Genomic DNA, 11,308 nt, shown 5'->3' with positions numbered 1-11,308 from the left:
ACTGTTTGCCTGCTTAGATTCCCTGAGACACCTGCTCATTTGTGTTTCTGGATTGTGCATTATTCATGTAGACTCCAGGCAAATCAAGTTCCCCTGGAATTCAATTTGTCGCTAAGTATCAGTTTGACAGGATTATGTTCCACGAGATGCATTGTATTTGGATGTTTTAAGTGTACAGTAGACAATGAGCTATGGCTTCAGATGTTTCCATTAACTCTGGCTGTCACACTGGTCACAGCAGAAGGAGCCCTGCCACGGAGTTACAAAAATATGGGCTTGTAGAAGCTTGATTAATGTGTGGTTTGCCTGACTGCTTTAAAAAAACAAAACAACTCTTATACCACCAGAGCAGGGATTCAATCTGCCGCGTTGTCAAACTCACTGCACTTATTTTAATGGTACTTTAGTTGGGGGYAAATCCGAGGAAGATGTTCAAGAAACAACCAGTTCTTTGTAGAATGCAAAACTAAATATACGGGAACCATTGTTAAATTAAGTTACTCAATGGGGAGTTGAAACGTAGATGAGTGACAATCCAAAACATCAGATATCCTCTTGTACAGAAAAATAAGACCAAAAGCAGGAACTGATGAAACATCCCAATTCATAGCAATATAAATTGCATAATGGTAGGTAGGTTTTAGGCTCGGTTGCAAGATGGTTCATGATCAAAATGTTGAAATTAGTAGATAAATTCCTAAATTAATGCTTAAATAACTACTCATACCTTTCCCTGGAACTTTCTGTGTGGCTTTTGGCACAACAATTACCCATATTGCACCACCCCTTTGTTAGGGTTATAGATTTGGTATTTGTTGTTTAAATGCATGCAGTAGGCAGTTCAAGACATTGCGTACAGAACACATTTTGTGTGCAATGTGAGTAATCCACATTTCCACCATGAGGAGGCAGTGTCCTACTGCTATATGGACCCTTTCTAAAACAGTTGCTGTCCCTGGTGTGTTCTGTCCCTGGAGTTAAGCCCAGCCATAACTCCCTCCTGTCAATCAAACAAATACCCTCCATCCCGAACACCAAAAGGTCAAATTATCCATGTCAGTTTAACATCWTTCTCCACTGCTGTTTCACTGAGTGGGATTGAGCACAAAAACACCGTCGGATGGCCCTTCTTTAAATCTCCTATCTGTCAGGATGAGACACAGATCACCCAATGATGAGGAAGTACATTTGATGGTAAAAACAGAGTAGAGAGAATGAGCGGAATGGTGGGTCTTTGCTTGTTTCCTGGCACTGGGAGAGAGGGATGAATGGGAGATAGGGCAGACGGGAGAAATGAAACATGGTGACAAAGGCATGGAGATAATGACAGATGGYTGTACCGGGGAAAATAAAGCGATAGAGAGAACTACTACACAAGCATAGATCCAAGGTGAAGATTGTCTGACTGTCTTCAGTCAGGCTGAGACAAACAGAGCGAGAACTAAGGAGAGGGAGGGGAGCTCCCAGCCACATGGCGGTCACGCAGTTTCATCTGAGCTCAACGGAAAGCTGTGATTTAGCGGGACTGAACTTGTGCACCTCTCAGTAGATGGAGAGAGAGAGAGAGGGGATTTGGTGATAATGAAGTCTCTTCCATCAGGAAGCGTGAGTGAATGAGGGATTTATGATCATATCAAGGCCAGATCCGAGCATTACAGGCCATAATGACTGTTTGTTATATGCTGTACCTGTGCTAAAGAGCGCGAGAAAGACGTAGAGCCGTGAACGGCATAAAGAGCGTGTTCTAGGAATAAGTGAAGTTCTTGCTCTTTTCTCCCAGGAGTACACGGGAGGATTGTTCAGCCTTTTCTCTGCCTCATTTCCTACATTTTAACCGTATACCCTTTCTATAGCTTTCCCACTTACTTTCTCACTCACTCACTCACACACACACACACACACACACACACAAAAAAAAGCCTCAACACGTCTATCCTCCCCAGTGAGCAAGTGTGCGTGGACACTTTCACCTAGAATAGCCCCGTTGTCCCTTAGCTCACTGTACACACATGCACACTCCCAGGTCCCCTCACTGTCCCCTGTTTATTTATGCCCCAGCCACAATACAGGGATTAATTTCTCAAAGCCGATTTGAGCTCCGGCACGCTTCCTTTCAACCAAAGAGCTGGAGCAACTTTAGTACTAGGGGAAGTTTCCCCTTCACACTGGCTTAGAGGTGGACTCTTTCATCTTCTGAGTGAGGCGAGAGAGCGGCCCTTACCGATGCACAGCTGGGAGTCACTCAAGTCTTTACGTCGCTTCCTCTTCTCTCCCTCTTTTTTTGTTGTTCACTCGCTCTTTCAATGTCTCTGTGGCTCTTTCCTCTTTTTTGCTTCTCTCTCCTTACTTGTTGACTTGTCCTGGCCAATCAGTGCATGGGGTTTGAGGTTGAGGAGGAGCCATTTTAATAAGGTTGATTACGGGCCCGTACTGTGTGCAAGCTTTTGATGTATTCAAGGTATTCAATGATCATGAAGCAGGTGTTAGCGCTGGGCTGGAATAAAGCTCGCATGAACAAGAACATCTTACTGTTCCTCCATATTCAAAATCAAATGAAAGTTTATTGGTCGTGTGCACAGTTTAGATGTTACAGCGGGTACAGTAGATGTTACAGCGGGTACAGTAGATGTTACAGCGGGTACAGTAGATGTTACAGCGGGTGCAGTAGATGTTACAGCGGGTGCAGGGAAATGCTTGTGTTACTGGAGCTTAACAGTGCAGTAACATGTCAAACAAGCACACATGTATAAAAAAGAAAAGAAAAAAGACATTTAAATGAATCCAATTAACAACCCCCCCCCAAAAAACAGTATCAGTAATCCAAATGCAATCTGTGTATATACACCGAAAACATATCCTAAGAATGATACAGTACGTACAGCAGTAGAATCCAGTTTATACGTGTAAATATGCGGTGTGTACAGTGGCCACCCGTCATTTTGAGCCCCACCTTTTTAGCAATAAATAAATAAATAAATAAACGGGGGGTTTGCCATCTTTTCCATGTTATTTTTTACATTAATACGTGTCATATCAGTGTACAAACAATGTAATAAATAAATAAATAATAATATATATATATATACATATAATCATTGAGTTAATAAAGCCACATACAAACTTGGTATCTTTTTTGCTTTCTTTAGTAAGGCAGCTCCAAAATGCAGGTGTTTCAGCCTAGCTCAGTGCTTTCTGTGGTGGTGGGGCAGCCAGCGGAAAATACGGAGCTTAGGGGTTGGTAATGTTCTCTAGTTGCGCCGTGACTAGCTCAGTGTTCTGTCACTCATGGGGACACTTGAAAATTCAAGCCCCTTGGGTGCTGACAGAGTTACATTAGAAGTGCCCGTCCAATAAGTCTCAAGGTCATTGGCCACAGATAAAATGACGTCAAATCTACAGTAGCTTTGATTGGACTGTCATCATCATACTTTCTAAATTTTAGGTAGCAGTCGTCATCACGAATCAAGTCGACAATCTACTGGTAAATGCTATTTAATCCTTGTCATAGGAAGAGAAATTATAGATAAAACGTATCGGTGCTCATCGGCCATTGGACATAAACGTTACACAACAAGTAGGAAATTGCAAATTCAACAATGAGTGGTTTGGAAGGAATCAGTGGCTAACTGCAAGTGTTGCAAAGCAATCACTAGCCTGCTATTCAGTGGAGTGACTGTGTGGTCCCAAGTCTGGGTTTAATGGTCTCTTTTCCAAGTTTAAAAGGATAAACATTCAACATTGGTCATGCTGTCAATGAAGCATGATTTGTACTCAACTTAACTCGTAACTGGGAAATCTGACTTCATTGAGTTCAAGACAACTGGGAACTCTGGGGGAAAAAACTAGCTCAGACTGGGAAAATAAGTTTTGAACGATCATCCAACTCGGAATTGCAAGTCGGGAACTCAAGCATCTTTCTAGAGCTCCGACCTTAAGATCACTGACGTCATCATGATTCGACCTTGTTTTTTTCCYAGTTCCCAGTTGTCTTGAAAGCACCATAAATCTAGAGAATGCCAGACTTTGGAACCAAAATGTGCCTACAAAGGACCGCCGCGCCACCTTCCTGTTCAAGTGAGCACAGCAAGGTGAGTCCAAAAATGTCTTGTATGCTGCTGCATAAATTATGTAATATGCCAGGGAGATATGTATACTGTAGCTAAGAAAGTAATTCTAAGTGTATGTTGTGTAGTAAGCTGTTAGTTGCCGATGTGCCACCCTAATAATTTGGTATTTTCCTCCCTCATAACTTACTGTTCTGACTTGGTGGTACATATGTAGCCTATAGCCTGTTTAAGATAAATGTAATCATTGAATATTGTAAGGGATTTCATTGCCTGCTTATATGCCCCCTTTATTTATCCTACGGTTCTGACTTGGTGTACAGGGAGAATACTGTAAGAACAGCCCATGTTCGGAATTCTGTCGCTGTACATTTCAAAAGCGCTGAACAAATAGTTATATTGACTAAGTCTGTCCTAGCTTGCTCATTGTCTTCATTGAAATTACGGATAACCTCTTATCTGCTCGCCGCCCCCTTATGCCATAGTTTGTACATATAAATTGTCAGTAAAAACTACATTTGTTTAAGCAAGTCTGCCATATCAGCTAGTTTTTTTTTTAAAGGCAGTAAATGAGGCTGAATGAACAGACAAAGCTCCGCTGATAGACAGGTGTAGCAGTAGTAAGGTGTTGGGACTGCTGTTGGGACTGCTGTTGGGACAGCTGTTGGGACAGCTTTATGTAGGCCCTAACAGTTTGTGGGCACCGTTTGTCACCGTTATAGTACAATTAATGTATTGTTTAGTGTTGTGTTGTGTAGTGGCTTTGCTGGCATGCATCTAAACATATACATTTTTTCCCACACCAAGATTTGCATGTTAAAATCACCACTGGGTGTGTATAAACAGTAACAAAAATGCAACCTACAGCCGTAGATATACTGTATTAGAATGAGCTGTGTTAAGAATACAGTATATAAATACAACGTGAAAAACAGTAAAAAAGAAAACAAGGAGTGTCCAGTGTTTAATGTCTCTATATACTGTACATGGGACAGCAGTGTTGGCTGTGTATGTGTTTGTGAGTATGGCCTTAAGCATGTGTTAGTGTATATGTGACTGCAGGTGTCTGTGAGCTTGTGTGTGTGAGTATGTGTGCATAAAAATCAGGAAGGTGCAGGACAGAGTACTGGGCAGGTTGACGGCTAGTCATGGCTGTTCAACATTCTGATGGCCTGGTGATAGAAGCTGTTGCCAAGCCTGATGCACCTGTACCATCTGCCAGAAGGTAGCAGAGTGAACAGTCCGTGGCCCGGTTGGCTGAAGTCTTTAATGATCTTCTTGACTTCCTGGAGGGCAGGCAGCGTGCCCCCGATGGTGCGTTGGGCTGACCGCACCACCCTCTGAAGAGCCATGCGGTTGAGGACGGTGCAGATGCTGCACGAAGCAGCGATGCAACCCGACAGAATGCTCTCGATGGTGCATCTGTAGAAGTTTTATTGGCCATGTCGAATTTCTTCAGCCGCCTGAGGTAGCAGAGGCGCTGTTGTGCTGATTGTGATGGAACCATTTCAGGTCCTCAGTGATGTGCACGCCAAGGAACTTGAGGCTTTTAACCATCCCCACTGTGGCCCTGTCGATGTGGATGGGGGTGTGCTCTCTGATCTGTCTCCTGTAGTCCACGATCAGCTCTTCACTCAAAAAAGGAAAGGTTCCTGGTGGATCCTTTAAGATCATTTAAGGTGAAAAAATGAACCTTAGGGTTAATTTAAGAACCTATACTCTGCCATCAGTTTGTTTTTTAACCTTTGTAGACTTAAGTGGTGCTTTGAAGAACCCTTGTCAATAGAGGGGTTCGTTTTGGAACCAGCAGTGCGTTTGTGAGTAAAGGGCATCGTGCGTATAATTAAGCAATAAGGCACGAGGAGGTGTGGTATATGGCCAATATACCACTGCTAATGGCTGTTCTTATACACGACAACGCGGAATGCTTGGATATAGCCCTTAGCCATGGTATATTGGCCATATACCACAAACCTCCGAGGTGCCTTATTGCTATTTTAAACTGGTTACCAACGTAATTAGAGCACTAAAAATAAAGGTTTTGTCATACCCGTGGTATATGGTCTGATATACCGCGGCTGTCAGCCAATCAGCATTCAGGGCTCGAACCACCCAGTTTATAATTCAAATGAAGAAACGTTGGTCAAAAGACAACTGGAAGCGAGAAGCGAGTGGATGGTTGGAAAGATGCGACAGATAAGAGATGACTTGCAACGGATCAACGTGAAAGGTGAGTGAACCTTAGCTATTCGCTAGCTAAGATAAGTCATCAAACTACTATCAAATAGCTAAAAAACAATACATAATGTACTCTTCGTTTTTCATCAGCTAGCCAAGCTACATAGCCTGTAATGTTAGCTGGTAATTGTTGTATAAGTGTTGGTACGTAGTTAAAGTTACTGTAACCTTAGCTAGCTAGATTCCATATTGAGACATTTTTGTCCTCACTTAAACCCATGCTACACTKTCTTAACATCTCCTTCCATCCTCCTCCCTTTAGTCCCTCCCTTCAGTCCCTGGCTTATCCTGCCCCTGTCCAGTTAAGTGGTGGAGAGTTTGGGAGCGGTGAGCTCTGATCGTGGAGGTTGATACATTTCTCTAACAGGTAAGACGCACACACAAACGACCCAATGTAGGTTATGTTAAACTTGACAAAAAGAAGAATACATAAAACTGATCAGATTAGTTAGATCCATTTGATATCAAATACTCATGTTGTTTATGTTGTGTTTGTGTTTAATTGATGTCTTTCAGGTTGGTGTATTGGGGCGGCCTGTTCTGTCCTCTGTATTTCAGACCAAAGCAAGACTATGTTTAGAGCTCACTATGGATCTACAAACAGGTTAGCCTCTAAAGTCATTGAATGTATTTGCAGTGTGATTATAGTGTGTTCCGTTTTATTTCTTTGTCTTTTCCAATATGTGATTATTGTTGGCTCTGGTAGTCCGATGTCTTGTCTTTTCAAATACCAACAATGTTGAATGAATGCATTTACAGTCAATCAATCAATCCAGTGTGATTATTGTATGTTCTGCGTAATTCCTTTGTCTTTTCCAGTTCTAACTGAATGGTGAATGTCTGGTGTAATCTTATCTTATGTTTGTATGTGAGAAGATACATGGTTTCTTATGGGAAGCTAAATGTTTTTTTCTTCCATTCTGTATATTTGAACAAAATTCAACTCCAGTTGAAGAACTGGGATAAGGTACAAATCTCATTGTGGGGTAGGCCACATGTTATAAAGATAGTTAAAACTCCTAAACTGAATTACATCACCAGTATGTTTCCACTGTCCATACTTTCCTACACCTTTAACACCATAGACAATATGATTACTCAGTTTATTTGGACTATTAAAAGGACAAGGATTAACCTAGCTAGATTACAGGCAAAGATTTAGAAGGGAGGATTAAAGCTCCCTAATATGTAATTATATCAAGAAGCCTTAAACTGCCCAAATAGGCTCTCCTTATTGAGAAGTCTAATAGGCCAATTTGGGTTGACACGGAAGAAGAACTAAATGTCCCATTTGGAGCATCATATTATCGGAGTCAACACTTAAATGTGGGACTGCAGAATCCCATAATGTCCCACACTAAGAAATATGGCATCAGATAAATAAGAGAGACATCTTCACCTTCCCTGACAAGCTGTTTCGTTATGGAACAACCATAAATACAAATTAGGAGGACAGGTGGTTGTCTGGAAAGAGTGGTATATATTTTGTTTTAGCCTCGACACTAATACATTTCACTTTTGCTTTGAGTGCCAACTTGAATTTGAGTGTGTCTGTAGAAGACTGGTCCCTTGATGATGTCTCCAATTGGCTGAGTTCCTATGATCTCCAGGATTCCATCCCATCATTCCAAGGCTCACAATCTGTCTGAAGAATGCCAACTCTATTCAAATTTCTAACATACTTTCTCTGTGTCCAGACTACTCACACATATTGGCATCTATCACCAGCATGAACCACATTTTAACGTGAGCGATGGAGAGAGTCTGGCAGAGGTTGAACATGTTCGAGCCACAGAGATCAACACTGAGCAGCTAATTGATGGTCTGAAAAATAACATCTGTGTTCTTATTTAGAAAGTCAGGGAAGAACACTGCATCCAAACTACGGTACAGAATAGCATTGTTGAGGACCTCAGAACCATTTTTTTTATACATTTATGACACACTACAGTGATGCCCTCAGGTTTCCCCTTACAAATAAGCAAATGTGTCTGAAGATGACGATCTCAGGGACTTGCTTAACACCTCCGCAGTATTTGAGGAATGCATAAGCTCTGAGTGAACGCTGGAGCATTACTGTGTGAAAGAATTGGTTTTGGTCAGGCCACTTGAAGGTTATAAAACAAGGTGATTTCAATACATCCCATTGGTCAGCATACTGCAAAAAAAAAAAAGCAAGTAATGAAGAGGTCTGGGCCACCTTGCATCAAGACCAAAAGACACATGATGAAATTCTGGAAGACTTTACTGACGGTGAGTTGGTCAAATCAGATCCCACCCTAACAAATCTGAGCCTCCGACTACAGTTCTATGTGGATTCATTGGATGTGTTCAATCCACTGGCTTCTAAAAAAGGCAAGCACAAATTGCCCACAGTGTACTTTAGATGAGGAAGTCTTGACCACAAGGATACTTCCCAACTCCAAAATATATACCTCTCCACATTGGTTCATCACCGCCTTATTCAAAAACAAGTTACCAATTACGAAGATGTATTCAAGCCTTTGATACGTGACATCCAGGAATTGGAAACACTGGGTGTGAAGTTTTCATGCAATATTGAAAACAAAACCTTCCGAGGCACAATCACAACAATCTCTGCAGATAACCTCCCTGCACATGCAGTTGCATGTTTAAGCAAAAACGTTTCCTCTGGTCGGCGGTCTGCTTGGCAACCAAGGGGGACATTTGCTCAAAAATCCCTGAAGAGTAATTTACCATGCGTGACCCAGACAACTACAAGTATCATCTGCAGGCTGTGGAAGCAAATCCAGACAACGCATCGATGTATGGCATCCAAAAAGCCTATTGCTTCTCTCAGCTGAATCATGTGCCATCTCCAATTACCTATCTGTTTGCACCGGACGTCATGCATGACCTTCATGAGGGCATCATACCCACAGTGCTCAGACTAGTACTGCAACAACTGGTTCAAGAGAGGCAAATGACTCTTGCCCAGATTAACTATGAGATTGCGAATTTGTTTTATGGCAAACGAGATGTGTCTTCTAAACCTGCGCCACTATCCGAGAGAGTCCTAAGGAAGAAAGGCCATCTATCCGGAGTGCACACTTATCCATTTACTCCACCAAATTATTTGTAGTCAAATAAAAAAATGGCAGTGCTTGGGATTGCTATCTCCTGCTTCGAGAGATACCCAACATAATTTTGGCCACAGTTTTAAGAAGATCCTGGATCCCATGTCTGGCAGAAGAAAGAAAAAAAAGATCACTGAATTTCAAGCTCTCTTCCAGGAGCTGTTTCCAGGGAAGACAATCCCAAAGATGCACTACCTCGTCCACTACCCCAGCCTGCTACTTGCCTACGGACCTTTGATCCACCAGTCCATCATATGATTTGAAGTGAAGCACCACTATTTCAAGAGGCTCTCAGCAGTTGTGGGAAACTTCTAAAATATTACAAAGACCCTGGCAAAAAGACACCAGCTCAGACAACGCAGGGAGCAAACCAACAACAACTTCCTTGGCAACACAACCACACACTGTGCGGACATAAGAGACGTCCCACTGCATCCACTTCCAAACTCTGCCCGTGCAGTAAGTGCCAGATTTGGAGAAGCCATCAGAGCAAAATGTGTCACCAAGACTAAATCCATTGCAGTGAACACACAATACAATGTAGGAGATTATCTGGTCATCGACACTGCTCATCCAGAAGAGATCCTTGTGTTCATGGAATTGTGTGGAATATAGTTTTCCTTGGTGCTTGTGTGGTAAAGTACTCGGAACCAGAGGCCGAGCCTTCTCTGGTCTCTCCTTCTCCCGTTACGGGGTCTGAGACGCCGAAGCCTCCCACCATTAGCTCTGACAAATTGAAAACCCTAGTCATTGGTGACTCCATTACCCCCAGTATTAGACTTAAAACGAATCATCCAGCGATCATACACTGTTTACCAGGGGGCAGGGCTACCGACGTTAAGGCTAATCTGAAGATGGTAAATCAGCTAGAAAGATGTGTCGGCATTGAGTAATTGTCTCTGGCCCCCTCCCAGTTAGGGGGAGTGATGCGCTCTATGGCAGAGTCTCACAACTCAATCACTGGTTGAAAACTGTTTTCTGCCCCTCCCAAAATACAGAAATACAGAGTTCTGAGTTCCCTGAATTCCTATTGGATCTTTTGTAGTCATGGCAGATAATATACCATTTTTTGGTGACTTTAATATTCACATGGAAAAGTCCTTGTGAATAGGCTTTCGGAGCCATCATCGACTCAATGGGTTTTGTCCAACATGTCTCCGGACCTAATCACTGCCACAGTCATACTCTGGACCTAGTTTTGTCCCGTGGAATAAATGTTGTGGATCTTAATGTTTTTCTTCATAATCCTGGACTATCAGACCAACCTTTTATTACGTTTGCAATCGCAACAAATAATTTGCTCAGACCCCAACCAAGGATCATCAAAAGCCGTGCTATAAATTATCGGACAACCCAAAGATTCCTAGATGCCCTTCCAGACTCCCTCTGCCTACCCTAGGACGTCGGAGTACAAAAATCAGTTAACAACCTAACTGAGGAACTCAATTTAACCTTGCACAATACCCTAGATGCAGTCGCACCCCTAAAAACAAAAAACATTTGTCATAAGAAACTACAGAAAATACCTGAGCCCTGAACCAAGCTTCCAGAAAATTGGAACGGAAGTGGCGCTTCACCAAACTGGAAGTCTTCCCGACTAGCTTGGAAAGACACTGCACGGTACTATCGAAGAGCCCTCACTGCTGCTCGATCATCCCAATTTTCTTTTTGATACTGTCACAAAGCTAACTAAAAAGCAGCATTACCCAAGAGAGGATGGCTTTCACTTCAGCAGTGATACATTCATCAACTTCTTTGACGAAAAGATCATGATCATTAGAAAGCAAATTACGGACTCTTCTTTAAATCTGCGTATTTCTCCAAAGCTCAGTTGTCCTGAGTCTGCACAACTCTGCTAGGATCAAGGGAAACACATGTTTTTAATACTATATCTCTTGACACATTGAT

This window comes from Salvelinus sp. IW2-2015, linkage group LG31, assembly GCF_002910315.2.
Source record: "Salvelinus sp. IW2-2015 linkage group LG31, ASM291031v2, whole genome shotgun sequence".
Taxonomy (NCBI): Eukaryota; Metazoa; Chordata; class Actinopteri; order Salmoniformes; family Salmonidae; genus Salvelinus; species Salvelinus sp. IW2-2015.
The sequence above is the reverse complement of the archived record's forward strand: the minus strand, read 5'-3'. Positions refer to the sequence as shown.